At 40.2% G+C, this 15,629-nt stretch overlaps 1 protein-coding gene across 1 annotated transcript in view; it reads left to right on the forward strand.

Moving 5' to 3' along the window:
* The window catches only part of GLI2 (GLI family zinc finger 2), a 295,771-nt gene that overhangs the window by 222,876 nt on the left and 57,266 nt on the right, over window positions 1–15,629 (forward strand). The window lies entirely within an intron of this gene.

Genomic DNA, 15,629 nt, shown 5'->3' on the forward strand with positions numbered 1-15,629 from the left:
TCATTGCTGATTAGAGTTTTATAATCCTATTTTTGTTAATTAAAAATAAAGCCTCATCTATTTTTTTAACTAAAACTTGTAGATGGTTCTGAGATTGGTTGGTTATCTATGGCATCCCTATGTAATTGGAGCTTGTTTATGTCCATTTTCAAGAAGAAAACTTAAGAGGCAGAGAACTATCTGTGCTGGGAAACTAGTACTGGTGTTTACGATATTTGGCTAAGTCTGGCCCCCTTTTCCCAGCTCAACTTAGAGAGATTGGTCTTTAGGGACCCTCCCACAGATGTTAATGAATAGTTCAGTTTAACACTGGGGACCCACTTGCTGGTGAAAAGAGCCACATGAGTGACTTCTTGGATCCAAGACACAGGATGCTAGAGTTGGACAGTATCTCTGGAGATCATCCAGTCCAACCCCCTGCTTCCAGGCAGAGGAATGTCTAAACCACCCAGGAAAGAGTTACTGGCCCAATGTAGACCTTGGCTAGAGGCCTGCAGAGCCTCAGTTGTTGAGTACTTGATTAGTTAAACCTGCTTCCCTTCCCAGCATTATTGTGCCATGCCCATCAGCTGGGGAATGAATCTTAAGAGAATTTATAGTTCTGAAATTTCCTTTATCCTGACTATTCTGTGCTGATTCAGAGACTATACATTTCCAGTTGATTTCTATGGACACACTAAATTACTGGATATTAGAGATGGAAGGGCCTTTAAGAATCATTTGGTGGTGACTCTACCCCCAAGCTAGCAAAGGGACCTTAGGTAAGTCACTTAACATCTCTCACTTCATTGTTCTCATCTGTAAAATATGGAGGTTGGATTAAGTGATTTATAACTAAGGAAACTTACAAGTAAGAAACCCAAAGAGTTTTAAGTGACGTGCACATTTTCAGCTAGAAATGAGAGCTTAGTCTTTTGCCTTATTCTTCAGCCCCCAAACATAATTGTTTGGAGGGGAATCTGGGCTGGTTCTAACCAGTCATTCCTTAGAACAGCTTCATGTGCCTTTAGTTCCCTCTATGGTTTTCCTTAGAAGGAAAAAAAAGAGAGATTTTTTTTCCTTGTTATTAGGAGAACCAATAGATCAGCCAATGGGGAGATGTAAACATCAAGGCTATTAATAAATTGTGTAAGCCCCTTGTAAACAATCCATAAAAGGCAACTCCTACTGAATGTCTACTAACTGGATCAGGCTTAGTACCTCAAGTTAGATCTCAGAGTGTGGAGCAGAGCAGAAATCACTGACTACAACCAATGTTTCCATTTTCATTGCCCTGTCATGCGGATTAAGGACTCAGAACATTCTTTCCATTTCACAGATGAAAGAAATAAGACCACGAGGGGTCCTTCTTTTAGTCATGCAATACAGGATTTAGTATTTCTGATCATCACCGGTCATTTCTGATATCCAGGCCAGGGTCTAGATTTTTGAAATCTCGCTTCTTTTGTTGTTATTGTGGAGTTGTTTAAGGGGATGAAGAGAATACACTGAGGATCAATCACGAAACAAAAGCAGCAAGAAATATTTAACCTGTAAATATGGGAACACTATTGGAAATTCTTCTGATTTCTTATTTCTGTAGGAGAGAATCCCTGAGATACTTTGCATCGTTTGGTACCTAATAGTAATAGCTGACTTTCACATGATGCTTTACGATGCTTTATTTCATTTGAACCTCAAAACCACATGAGGTAGATGATACAAGTATTACAATACCCATTTTACTGTCGCAAAAACCTGAGACTTCAAGAGATAAAGCTATCTACCCAATGTCACATAAGTAATAATGGCAAAGTGGGACTTGAACTCAAATCCTCTGATTGGCAATCTGCATCAGCGAAGCCACCTCCCTTCAGTGTTGTTGTTCAGTTGTTTCAGTCCATCTGACTCTTTGTGACCCCATTTGAGGTTCTCTTGGCAAAGATACTGGAGTAGTTTGTTATTTCCTTCTCCAGCTCTTTTTACAGATGAGGAAACTGAGGCAAACAGAGTTAAGTGACTTGCCCAGGGTCACACAGCTAGTAAGTGTCTGAGAGCAGATTTGAACTCAGGTGTCCCTGACTTCAGGGCAAGCACTCTATCCACTATACCACCTACCTGCCTAAAAGAACATTTCCTTAGAGTAGCAGATCTGCTATGCCCCTCTTCTTTTTCCAATTATGATGACAAAACCTTGTTCAGCTTCTATACGTAAGAATTCCAGATGAGGAAAAGCAGAGCTTTGTATGCAGAACTGCTGTGGTTATGGCAGACTTCTAACCCTATACTTGATGAGGCCTCTGCTCCTGGTAGATGAGCAGAAGTAACTCAGGGAGCTAACTATTTGAGAAGGAAATAGCCAGCTTGGACAGCTGGTGGAACAATGACACCAAACTCAAATAGAAATGGATCCTTGTAGATAGTATATTGACTTAGAAAACCACAAATTAACATTATCTACATTGTATTTTTTTATTTTGCTAAGCCTTTCTCAGTTTTGATCTCCTTTGGCTACACTCGTAAGCCTTCCTGGTGGCTAAGAGTTCGAGCCTTCAGATCATACAGCATGACAATGTGAGGTGAGTTAAAGAGAAACAGGCTTGAAAGAGGAAATCGTGGATGGCTTTACATTCCATGCATTTTAGAGTTGAAAAATGGCACTCCCCCTACCAGCCTCCACCAGTGATTGATGAAGTTGGTGCTTAAAACACAAAATCTTTTGCTTTCTTCCTAGTGCACACTTTTTGGCACGCCCTGCCCTCACAGTGGAACTTTTCATTCTGCTGTATCTAAAAAGATTCTGGGAGTGTGATATCCTCAGTGGTAAGATTATTAAAATGGTCCACCAAAGCAGAACTAGGGAAGTAAGCTGCCTGTCATCCTGAGACCCAGTCAGTCTCCCTGAAGCAGGACAAATAAAGGTCAATGCAAAATGCACTGACTTTTTTCTATCAGATCTGTTCTGCCGTCAGACCCAGGAAGTTTGGCTACCCGTGTTCCCCTGCCTGGCACCACAATGGGGGCAGATGTTGAGACTGGCAGTGAAACAAATCTCGCAGGGGAATCTTGGCTTCCTCCACACTGTGCACATGTTTCTGAGCCAGTGGCCAGGTCAAGAGCCAGGGGCCACAGCAGGAGGTCCTGACAAAGGGATTTATGGGCTGTCAAGCCTCGTATGATTGCTTTGTGGTAGCCTGACTGTTGTACTCACTGAACCCCCTGCACATGCCTTGTCTCTTCCTCTCTCCATGCCTTTGCTCATATCTTTCTCTGAACCTGGACTGTCTTCTCCCTCCAGCTCTCACTGATATCTGCCTTTTCTGATTTTTTATAGTATTCATAGTCTGCACTATATAATCCACTTTCTTGTACACTATACTATAATGCTCTCTGATTATCAATCATTTTACAAGTGCTTATTAACAGAGGTTCTTTACCTTTTTGGTGTCATGGACCCTTGTAACTGTCTGAAGAAACCCATGAACTCCTCCTTGGAATAATATTTTAAAATGTATAAAATAAAATGCCAAAAGATTACAAGGGAAAGCAATTCTATTGAAATAGAATAATTGAAATATTACAAAAACAAGTTTATGGACACCAGGTAAAGGACCTGTGGATTATTAAGTGCTTCCTACGTGCCAGGCATTGTGCTAAGTACGAAAGTTACAAAGAAAGATAAAAACAGTCCCTACTTTCATGAAGCTTACTTTCTAATAGGGGAGGCAACATTGTATACAAATAGGTACATATAAGATACATGCAGAAAAGGTAAAAGGTAAACTTGGAAGAAAAGGTTGTAGCAGCTGGGGGGAGTGGAAAAAGCCTTTGGCAGAAGGTAGGATTTGAGATCTGTCCTCCCAACCATACTGTAAAGAAAGTTCAAGGTCAGAATTGTTTTAATATTTTCTGGCATCCTTCATATGTGTAACATATTTCTGGGAATGCTCTATAAGCTCAATGATGACATTCTGAATTGTATTTTTAAATGGCTACCCTAGACTCCTCTCTTATCTAGAGGAGAGGGAGAAGATGAGGACCTCAGATCTCTCTTTGCATCTGGTTGCTACTCTGTGATAAGGTGTGGATGGACAGTTCTGTAGAATATTTTCCTCTGTCACATTTGTGGTTTCATTTAATTCATGGTCTGATGGAATTTCTGTTTTACTGGGAAGTCCCACCCACCATCTACATCAGTGGCATTCATTCATTTGTTTAGCACAGTAAATTGATCAGTCATTTACCAAATGCATAGTAGTAGGCTAGGTACTTTAAGCATACTATAAGGCAGAGTCTACTCCTTCTCAGAGTGTTCCTTCTAATTGGGGCCACTGGACAGGAGAGGTGACCTTTCACCTTATCAGAACCAAGTCTCAGTGGCACTTCTGGCCATTTCCAGACAGACTATTGTGCATTTCCTCTCCCTCCATCCTTTAGAGCTCACTTTTATGTTTGTCTTTCCCGGGAGAATGGAAGCTCCTTGAGGACAGAGATTGCCTTTTTGCTTCTGTTGGTATTTAGCACTTAGCATAGTGTCTGGCATATAGTAAGAGCTTTTGTTATTCGTTTGTTAGACGTCTGACTCTTTTTGACTCCATGTGGATTTGGAATGACTCCATTTGTCTTTATTTTTGTTGTTTTTTGGCAAAGATATGGAAGTGGTTTGCCATTTCCTTGTCCAGTGGATTAAGGTTAAGAGCTTAGTAAATGCTTTGTTTTTAATTAATTCATTTATTCATGACATATACATGTAAAATAATAAAGCAATAGTGCTGGACAAATTGAGTTATGTGGTGTAGAGCAAAGAACCATTGACTAGGAGCTAGGGCCAGAGTTCTGATCCCAGCTCTCCCACTAATTAGCTTTATCTAATAAGCACTAGAGTGTAAGCACCTTGAGGACAGGGATTGGGTTTGTTTTTCCCTGTGTTTATATCCCCAGCGCTTAGTACAATGACCAGAATGGAGTAGGCTTTTACGAAACAGTTATTGACTATTATCTGACCTCAAGAAGGTCACTTCTCCCTGAATCTCATTTTCCTCATTAATAAAATAAATAATTTGGACTCAATGACCTCGAAGGTCCTTTCCACATCTGGGCACTGAAACAATCCCACAAACACTTAACTGCTATGTGCTAGGTATTGGGGATTACAGAGGTTAAAAATAAATCAATTCCTGTCCCTAAGGAGCTTACACATTTTACTATGGGATATCGGCATATAGTCAGATAAGTAAATGTGTAATTTCAGGAAGGAGGAGAGAGCACTAACAATTGGGGAAATCAGGAAAGGCTTCAATTAGGAGGTGGCATCGAAGCTTAGCCTTGAAGGACGCTGGCAATTCTAATAAGAAGAAATGAGGCATGGGAGACAGACAACTTCTGCAAAGGCATGACGATGGGAGATGAAATAATTAAGCTATAGGTGCTTAAATATTTCTGGATTATTGTTTCATAGAATATTATTTACACATCCATTCAAAAGTATAGAGACAATAAGTGCCAAAGGAATTTCTAGAAGAGAGAGAGCCCTGGAGACTGGGGTCCTTTGGGGAAGGAGTTCCCCAGGAAGGAATCAGACTTGAGCTGAAGCTTTATAATCACTGATCATAATACACAGTGTATGAGGAAATAAGGTGTTTAGTTGTTTTTGTTGTTGTTGTTTTGTCTCAAGGAGTCAATTATTAGAAAATATATCATCCAATTCTCCCAGCAGGAACATGAGCAGGGATTGTCTTTTATGTTTCTTTGTGTCCCCAGCACTTAGCACAATGCTCAGCACATAGTAGGTGCTTAATAAATGTTTATTTATTGACTTGTTGACAATTGCCAATCTCTGGGTTTTAGTAGACTAAAACATTAACAACTCTAAAATGGGAAATGGAGATAGGATACCATAATCCTGTTATCGACCAATTTTAAGAACTCCCTACCCCACCAGGGTTCACAGAAATAAAGTCAGTTAATGATATAGTTTGGAACGATGGGAAAATGATAAAGGGTTCAGGTTAGACATTCATAAGAAATTCTCAGTAGTCAAACACTAGAATAAGGCCACCAAAAAAAATTGATGACACTTGGGATAAAATAGGTAGAACATGATCTGAAATGGCTTAAATATAGTCCTTCTACTCAAAGGCAGAGGCTTGATCCTCACCAAATGGGCCTTTTAGGTGCCATATAGCCTCGGGATTCTGTAATACAAATCCATGTGCTTTTTCCCACAAGTTATCCTATTATCAACAAGTTGAATTCTAGTTGCTTGGATAAGGACCTACTGAAAGTTTCCTTCCTAATTGGTTTCACACACACAGTGCCTGCTTTTACCATGCCTGGAGGATATTGTTCGCAGATCAGCCAAAGAGATTTGTATTCAGCAGTCTCTTCGTTGATTCCCCCAGGTTTGTTTTTCAGTTGGACTAGATTGTCTCAGATCTCAGGCTAAAGAATTAAAACTCCTTGATTCCTTCCAGAAGAAAACGAGAAAACTTATTAGCAGCATTGCTCTGGTTTCTGATCCGGCACAGACAGTGATACAAATCACTCACAGGAGAGATTGGGTGTTAGCCAGGCCCAATCAAGCATTCATTTTCCTTAGCACTTAAACCCTGCACAAATTCCTAGGAAATCAAATCCTTTGGTTGATCTATGTGACACCAGAATTCATTAAGGAGCCTCGTTCAGTTACTATTTGTTTTTTGTGACTCCTCTGATACTAGAGGTTATAGCTTTGCGACACTTGTCTTCCACACTTGCAAGGAAGGCAAATGAGCCCCTCATCTTGGGAACCAGGAGTTGGCATGCCAGTAGAAGGTCCCAAGGAATCCAAGATTCCAAAGATCTGAGTTTAGTTCAAGATTTAGAAAAGGATGTGTGATAACTTTATTATATATTTAAAAGAAATAGAAAGTTATACATACTAGATTTGCAGTTTCATATGCAATCATCTTTTTATTTTACTGTGTTATTGGAAACACTTATTTTTATTTCATAAATTTAAAAAACAAAAATTAGATTTAAAAATTTTTTTGAAAGATTTAGAAAAGGAATGCAAAGGCTTTATCTTATTGAGGACTACTGATTCTCAGGAAAAATTAGTGCTACATTCAAAAAGTCATTTGTTGTATGTATTTATGTATATGCATATATAACGCTGAGTCTTGCTCAGTCTTTCAGTTGTGACCCCATGGACCATAGCATTCCAGGCCCTACTATCCTCCCTTATCTCTTGAAGTCTGTCCAAGCTCATGTTCTTTGCTTCCATGACACCATCTATCCATCTCATCCTCTGCTGTCCCCTTTTCCTTTTGCCTTCAATCTTTCCCAACATCTGGGTCCTTTCCAATGAGTCCCATCTTCTCATTGCATTTTGTGTTTGTGTACTCCCCCATCAAACAAATAAAATGTTCAAATCACCTACTTTTAAAGTTTAGAACATGGAACATAAAACTTTATTTAATAAATACAATATGCAATACACGCACACGTCCGAAGATTAAAATGAGACAATTCGTGTTGTTCATCCTTTGTTTTCAAAGAGAACCTTGAAGCACTATATAGAGGGAGTCATTGGATTACCATTTGAGTTCTATAATATCACCATACTGACCTTTGTATAGTGTTTTCAGACTAGCCACATGAAGCCTTACGATGTAGTGTATTAACTCTACTTTACAAATAGGAAAACTGAGGCTCAAAGTGAGACCTTTCCTGCTTCCCCAGTTCTTAGCACCACCAGGTAGTTAGTGGTAATCAGGGAGGGGCTTTTTGCTGTTCTTCTCTTAATGATTCTGGTCTTTGTTTGAATGGGGCAGGTTTGCCTTGTAATGTTTCTCAGCACTAAGATAATGTAGAGTCATTGAATTGTATATGATGCGGTGCTGGCAGTTGGAGCTTTCCTGAACTCTTGGTGTTTGTGATTTCTCACACTCTACCTCAAGTGCCCCCGGGGCCCTGAGACAGGTATATAAGATCCCAGGTTGGTATTTGACTTTTGGGGGTACACTCACTGGAAGAATGTGGGTAACAAGACTCTAGGCAAGCCGTTGAACCCGCCCCCTTCCCCAGCTTTGTAACCCAGATAGATGTTGATGCTTCTCTGGTAATGAATTGTGCTTTGATCAGACAAGGTTTGTCTGTTGATGTTTGTAATTTCTGTTTGTATTTGCTTTGAAATTCAGGGGGCTGATCTTTTCCCCCAGAACTAAGTGAATAATATAAGTAAGTTTGATCAAACTGAGATTGTTAACCCCTTAAAGTTGCTTTCCTTAGAAAAGCAGATCAAAGAACCTGTGCTAGCAGCCTTCTTGTTTTTGGTCTGGTGTTGGTCTTCCAACCCCACAACAGCTGCTAGCCACATTGTCGCTACACACCACAACCATCGCCTGATGACTTGGCAGTTATTTTGGCTATATCTTCTGTTTACTTCTCTGTGGACGTGCATCCTTCTCTAGAATACACGGACTGTCTCACTTTTATATTTGTATCTGCAGCTCCTATGCAGCACCTGGCACACAGTAGGTGCTTAATGAATGCTTGGTGATTGATTGACTGATAGAAATGACTTTCACAAGGTTACAAAGTTAGTGACAGAACCAGTTTGAACCCAGGTCCTCTGATTCTAAATGTAGTACTCCTATATAGCATCCTGTCACTTGAGTTTGGGTACTACTGAGTTGGTGGTTCATCACATTGTTTATGATGGGGCATTCCTGGCTGCTAAATTGGTAAGGGACAATCATAGATTTAGTACTGGAGGCCACCTAGTCCAGTCCCTTCATTTTACAGATGAGGAAACTGAGGCCCCAAGAATTAAAGTGACTGACCCTTGCTCTCACATAGCAACACATATCAAAATATTTTTTTGTATGTGCCACTTGACTAGTTTTTCCATAAGGTTAGCAGCCCTCAATAAGTACCCATCAGTAGTAGGATTATTTGTTGTTGTTGTTTGTCCTTCTTTCTAGAAGAAAACCAATGACATCAGGAGGGTGACGTCTTGGCTTGCGAGTGAATTGGATTTAAGTGAGGCTTTGCTGTGCAAAGTAATCTGCTTCACTGTCTCCTCCAGAGTCATCACAGATCAGTGGCAAGGCATAGGTCAGGGTGACTGGAGATCTTCCTGGATGCAGTGGGAGACTTACCCAGGTCTTCGTCATACCAAATCTGTCACTCTGATTGCCACGCCATGCTCAGGATGGACCGTTCCTAACATCCCCATAATAATTCACTGTAAAAAAAAATACATTTCTGTCACAGTACAAGGTTGAAAGAGCACTTTCCCTATGACAGCTCTGTGAAGGAGGTAGAACAAGGACAGATTCTGTTATCCCCGTTTTACAAATGAGGAAACTTAAACTCACAAAGAATAAGTGACTTGCCTGTGGCCACAAAGCTCATAATGCCAGAGCCAGAACTCAAACACAGGTCTCCTCACTCTAAACCTTAGATGTTTTCTGACCACTCCCACTGCCCCCATATATTAGTATAAACCTTTCTTCAACTTATCTTATATTCTGATATTTAACCAGATGAGAAAATAAAAGATTCTCAAGAATTGAAAAGAACCTCAGAGGTCAGCTAGTCCTATACCTGAACAAGAATCCAGGTAGTCACCCAGTGTCTCCTGGTAAACCACCCTTCCCTACCTCATTCCACCCCTGAAGCAGTCAGGACCCTAGCTGTGTGACCCTAGGCAAGTCACTTAACCCCAATTACCTCACCAAAAAAAAAATAGATGAAAAGAGTGACGACTAGAAGGGTATTCAGGCAGTAATTCACTTGTGGCATTCAGAATACAGTCAGGAGACAAGTCTGGCTAGAGAACAAGGTGGATATAATAATAACTGCTATTTACATTAATAGCACTTTAAGGTTTACAAAGTACTTTCTTCACAATGTCATTATTCTCACTTTGCAGATGAGTGCCAGAGGCATTCTGTGCCTGGCCCAGAGTCACACAGCTACTAAGTATTAGAGCCAGGATCCAAACCCAGCTATTCTGATTTTTACATCCCTTCCTGCTTCCTGTCTCGCTTATAAGGGAGAAGTGGGAGACAAACCTAATGATACTGAGAAGCTGGCACTGCATCCTATATGTGCTGAGGAGACACTGAAAGACAGTCACAAGAGAAAAAGTCCCTGAAGAGGACCCTGCAGTGGTGAAAACCAGGGAGAAAATTGTACTTAAAAAATAAAAATAAAAAGATGTCAGCTTGGGATGGGACTAGAATGAGCCTTGTGGTGACACAGAGACTTTCTAGGCAACAGTAGAAATGCTTTTGACAATGTCACTACTTCAAAGAGAAAAGATGCAACAAGTAGCTTGATCAGCCCAAGGGATTTGGAATTCAGGACAATGCTTACTCTCTTACTTAGTACCCAACTGTGGTCTGTCTTCCCCTAAGGGATAGGGATAGAGGCTAAGCCTGTGTTTTCAATGGCAGAGGAAACTCCCTGATAAATTACCTCAGCCAATGCAGGTTGGTACCTTCTTTGAACTTAGAGTCCTGGAGTCTCCTAGAGCCCTAAGTGTCTTGCCCAGGGTCACAAAGTATGTGTCAGAGACAGGACTTGAATTCAGGTCTTCCTAGCCTCAAGTCCAGCTTTCTGTCCACTCTGCCATGTCGCCTCGCCTCTCAATGGCCCTTTTGTTTGCTTTAGACTCACACCAACTTCCCCACCCCTCTCCTCCCATGCTGCTATTAGATCAGTTCATCGAATTACTATGAAACCTCACTAAATTTCAGTATCAGCCCATTGCATATTCGCAAAGATTCAGAAATTGGATATTTTTCCTAAATAATTTTAACCATTTCATTGTTCATAAACAAAATCTTTTCCTTTTTTTCCAATTTGTATAAGACAGACACAGCTGTTCTAATGAGAACACCAATTTTTAAAATTGTAATTATGATCAAGACACTTTCTTTGGCTTTAAAAATATAAATGATACATGTTCTTTTGCTTTTATTTGTATATTTATATATTTTTCATGAGTATGTGTAGGAAAAAGAAAACCAAACAAACCAAGATGCTGATACATGTATGCAAGAGGAGATAAAGCAGTAACGTAGGAAACAAGAGTTTTGGATTCCAATTCTAGTCATCTTCTAATTGTTAGACAAGTCACTTTACCCTGAGTTTTAGTTCTGGAATCCTCAAATTGAAAAAAAGAACATGAGGTAATCTAATCCAAACTCATGCCCTGTATAGGAATCCCCTCTATCACTAGCCAGCGTTGCTTGGATATTTCTATTGACAGGGAACTCATCCACACACAATACAGACATCTCCAGTTTGAACTAACTGCTGGAATAACCTTGCTTGTTTTGAGTCTGCATCTCCCTTCCTGTAACTTCTAAGTGTGAACTGGGATCCATTTTGTCCACTGGAGCTGCCCTGATTATCTCAGACCTTCTCAGAAGGTAGCCCTTTATACACCATCTTCTCTCAGGCTCATTTTCCTCATCTTTAAGCCAAAGGACTTAGATTAGATGATCTAGAGAATTTAGAATCCATCTCTTAGTGTTCTGCAATCCTATGCTCCTCGGTCCTATTTGCTGGTCACCACTGTACTGCTCTGTGGGTGTTCTCTCTTGGAAATTTTACTCCTTCTTACTTGAAGGAAATGAACTGGTTTTTCCACTGAGTCAATTTTTCCTGAGACCTTACAAAGTGAAAATAATATAAGCTGTCTCGGAGACATGATATGGAAAAGTATTTGGGTAAGCAACATGAAGAAAAGCACAGAACTATAAAATTCTTGTGTGTGGAGTGAAAAACTGAGTTTGGGGAAATCCAGCAGATATTTCTTAAGCACCTAATGTATGCCCAGCCCTGTGCTATTCACTATAGGAACTGTAAGACATGGTTCCTGATCTTAAGAAGCTAATAGAAGGGAAGATGAGCAATTAGGACCTTGGGTCTGACACTTCCTGGCTATGAACTGAACAAATCATTTAGCATCTCTGGCCCACAGTTGCCAGATCCGTAACTTAAGGAGATTAGGCTAAATTAGGGGTTCTTAACCTGGGGCCCATGAACTTGGTTTTAAAAATGATTTTGATAACTATATTTCAAACAAATTGATTTCCTTTGTAATCCTATATGTTTTATTTTGTGTATTTAAAAACATTAAGGAGTCCATCACACAGAAAAAGTTAAGAACCCTTGGACTAGATAATATCAAAGATTTCTTCTAGCTCCAGATGCTAAGAGCCTATAAGAACGCTACTAAGGATAATTCATGCTTGTGCAGCATAAATACTTTCCTCACAATAAACCTATGAGATGGGAAGTGCTAGAATCATAATTCTCCTTTTACAGATGAAGAAACTGAGAGCCAGAGCCAGAGGGGTAAAATGAGCTGCCTATGATCATCAGTGCCGGCTCTTGAACTCAGGCCACTTAACTCCAGGTCTAGTGATTTACACTATGCCACATACAAGCATTGAAATTATGAGGAAGAAAAGGAAAACTTAGTGTGATCTGGGGTAGTTAGGGGAGGGTGCATGGAGGAAGCGGGCCTTGAAATGGTTTTGAAAGCTAGGCAGGGATTATTGGTCAGACCTCACTATAGGACAGCATGCAGATTATGGTGGTAGTGACAGGGAGGATGGTAGAGTGGATAGAGCACCAGACTTTGGAGAAGGCAGGCAAGTTATAATGGAAGGAGCTGGCACATGGAGTTAGAGGAGTGAACATCAAATCCTGTCTCTGTCATTTACAATTTGTGGGAGCTTGGGCAGCTCACTCTTTGGGCCTCAGTTTCCTAACTTGTAAAATGAAAATTTTAGAATAAATGGCCTCCAATAACCCTTTTAGTCCTAAATATAAAGATCCTATGAAATCTCAGTTCAAGTCTTGAGCCACATACTTCCTACTTCTGTGGTTATGGGCAAGTTATTTAAATTCAGGGACCCTTAGTGTAAAATGGGGATAATAATACTTTTACTGCTTACCTTACGAGCAACTAGATGGCACAGTGGATAGAGTGCCTGACCTAGAGTCAGTAAGACTCATCTTTCTGAGTTCAAATCCAGCCTCAGACACTTACCAGCTATGTGACCCTGGGCAAGTCACTTACCCCTGTTTGCCTCAGTTTCTTCATCCGTAAAATGATCTGGAGAGGGAAATAGCAAACCACTCTAGTATCTCTGCCAAGAAAACTGAAAAAGGGGTTGTGAAGAGTCCAACGCAACTAAAAATAACTGAACTCACAAAAGCATTGTGAAAAGTGTGTTACAAAATCTTAAAGCACTGGGTATTGTTAGCCATGCTTGATCCCACCCTCCCTGAACTATCTCAAAATTACTCTGCATATATTGTATATGTAAGTGTCGCCTCCCCAATAGAACAGAAGCCCCTTGAGAGCAGGATCTGTTTAATCTCTATCTTTATAATCTCAGGACCTGACACATAGTGAATGCTTATTAAATGCTTGCTGATTGATTGATTATTAGGGAGAAATCATGTTAGGTTTTGTTAACTGGACCTCAATTATGGAAGGCCTGGATTCTGCAGAATTTGGACTTTTTTCTAAGGAACGCTAGAGAGTCATTGCAGATGCTTAAGCAGAGATATGCCATAGAGAAAGCCTGATTTGGGGGGAAACATGGGATGGTGGGGAGACCAGGTAAAAAGCCTGATGTTAAATAAAAACCTTTATGTCTACCTTAGTGCATGGAAGGCAGGATTTTAGTTGTGCCATGATTTTTAGTTAGGCAATAATAAAGGTTATTTACAATAACTTCATTGAAAACTAACCTTTCTACCAGTTCCTCTACCAGTCTTTTGGTGGTTGGATAAGGCAAATGTACTCCAGTCTGTAAAAGGTCATGATTTATGACAAGAAGAATATGGAGTAAAGCTACATTATAAGGGTAATAGATAATCAGACAGGTAATCCAAGGTGATAATTCCACTGAGTGGTTCTCTGGAGAACAGAGTATTTGCAGTTTGTCATCGGGGCCCTAAAATGGAATTTCCTTATATTATTGCTGTTGAATATTGGTGTTTTAATAACCACAGCAGCACTTCACCACCCCCACCAATCCATAAGATTGAAATGTTTCCGTTTGAAATGTTGTCTGTTTACATCCCATATTTCCTCCAAGTCGTATATTTCATTGTCATATTGACACTAATTCGACTCAGGATGTCACATCAATACTAATACCGTTCTTTATTTGGCATGCTGTTCCAGGGGATTTTTCAGAAACCAATTACATTGATCACACTGTAGAGAAAGGCATTGCACAGCCAGAGAAAGTGGCTACCCATGTCTCCCAACTCAGCCAGGTAATTCAAGTTACAGTCCTGGCTGAAAAGAACCGAGGCTACCGTGGAGACCTGGACAAGTCACTTGAATTCCCAAATCCTCAGTTTCTACGTTAGTAAAAGGAGGGGTGTGGATTAGATGAATTCTAAGGTTCCTCCCTGATATGATCCTCTATGATTCTATCATTTTAAACCAGATCTAAAGGAAATTAGGTTTCCCATCTGAAAAAAGAATAGAAAAAAGACCTAGAGCTGCAAGACACTTTAGGAAGGTTATCTAATCTATCTCATTTTACAGAAGAAGAAACTGAGATATAGAAGTCATTATTAGCAGAGCAGGATTTGAACCCACTTTCTTTCAATCCAAATTCATTACCCTGTGCCATCGTTCACAAGTCAGTTTCATTGTTTTCCTGTTCCCTCAGTACTAAGCTTGGTCACAAATCAATGTCCTGGGGAACATGCTAAACATCTTTGCTCTGTTCTATTAACTCAGTACGCAGAAGGGAGAGCTATAAGATAGAGTGATTATTCATAATACAGGTATTGGGATACTAAATGTGGTGTTAGGCCCAATTCAAATAGTGTGAGTTAGAGATTTTTCAGACCAATTCCCCAGGGTGAGTCTGCAGTACGTGGCTGGAAAAATACTTAGCAGGGGGAGAGTAAGGTGGTCAGTAGAAAGAAATTACTATAGTCGTCTAGCTGTGTGACGTTAGACAAGTAAGTTTCCTCATTGGTAATCATGGCTTCCTTTTGAGATAACCTTCCATTTACTCTGGGGATAACATGTATGTACATAGTTATTTGCATAACGTTCCTCAGTTAGAACGTGAGCTCCTTGGTGGGGGTGGGGGGGGGAGTGGACTTTTGCTTTTGTATCTTCAACACTTGGTATAGCTCCTAGAAAGCAGAAAGCAGCTAACAAGTAAATATTTGTTGAATGACTGATCTGTGCAGCTGTGATTAACCAGAGCCCAACTAATCAGGATGTTCAATCGGCTAGCATTTTGTTGTCACCATCTTTTGGGGGGAAAAGAAAACGTGAAGAAAATAAGTTTGTATCATATATTTAACAGCAACTCAAGTGCCAGCTTGGCAGGATGCCTACAAACACTACCTGCTTTGGAGCCCAGAAGGTTAGCCAAAGGGATATCCTGGCTCCATATCCTGAACTTTTCTTATGGTCATTTTATATTTATACTTGTGTTGTCCAGTTATTTCACTGGTGTCTGACTTTTCATGACCCCATTTGGGGTTTTCTTGGCAAAGACACTGGAGTGGTTTGCCATTTCCTTCTCCAGCTCATTTGACAGATGGAGAAACCGAGGTAAACAGTATTAAGTGATTTGCCTTGACCCTGGGCAAGT

Source organism: Trichosurus vulpecula, chromosome 2 (assembly GCF_011100635.1).
Source record: "Trichosurus vulpecula isolate mTriVul1 chromosome 2, mTriVul1.pri, whole genome shotgun sequence".
Taxonomy (NCBI): Eukaryota; Metazoa; Chordata; class Mammalia; order Diprotodontia; family Phalangeridae; genus Trichosurus; species Trichosurus vulpecula.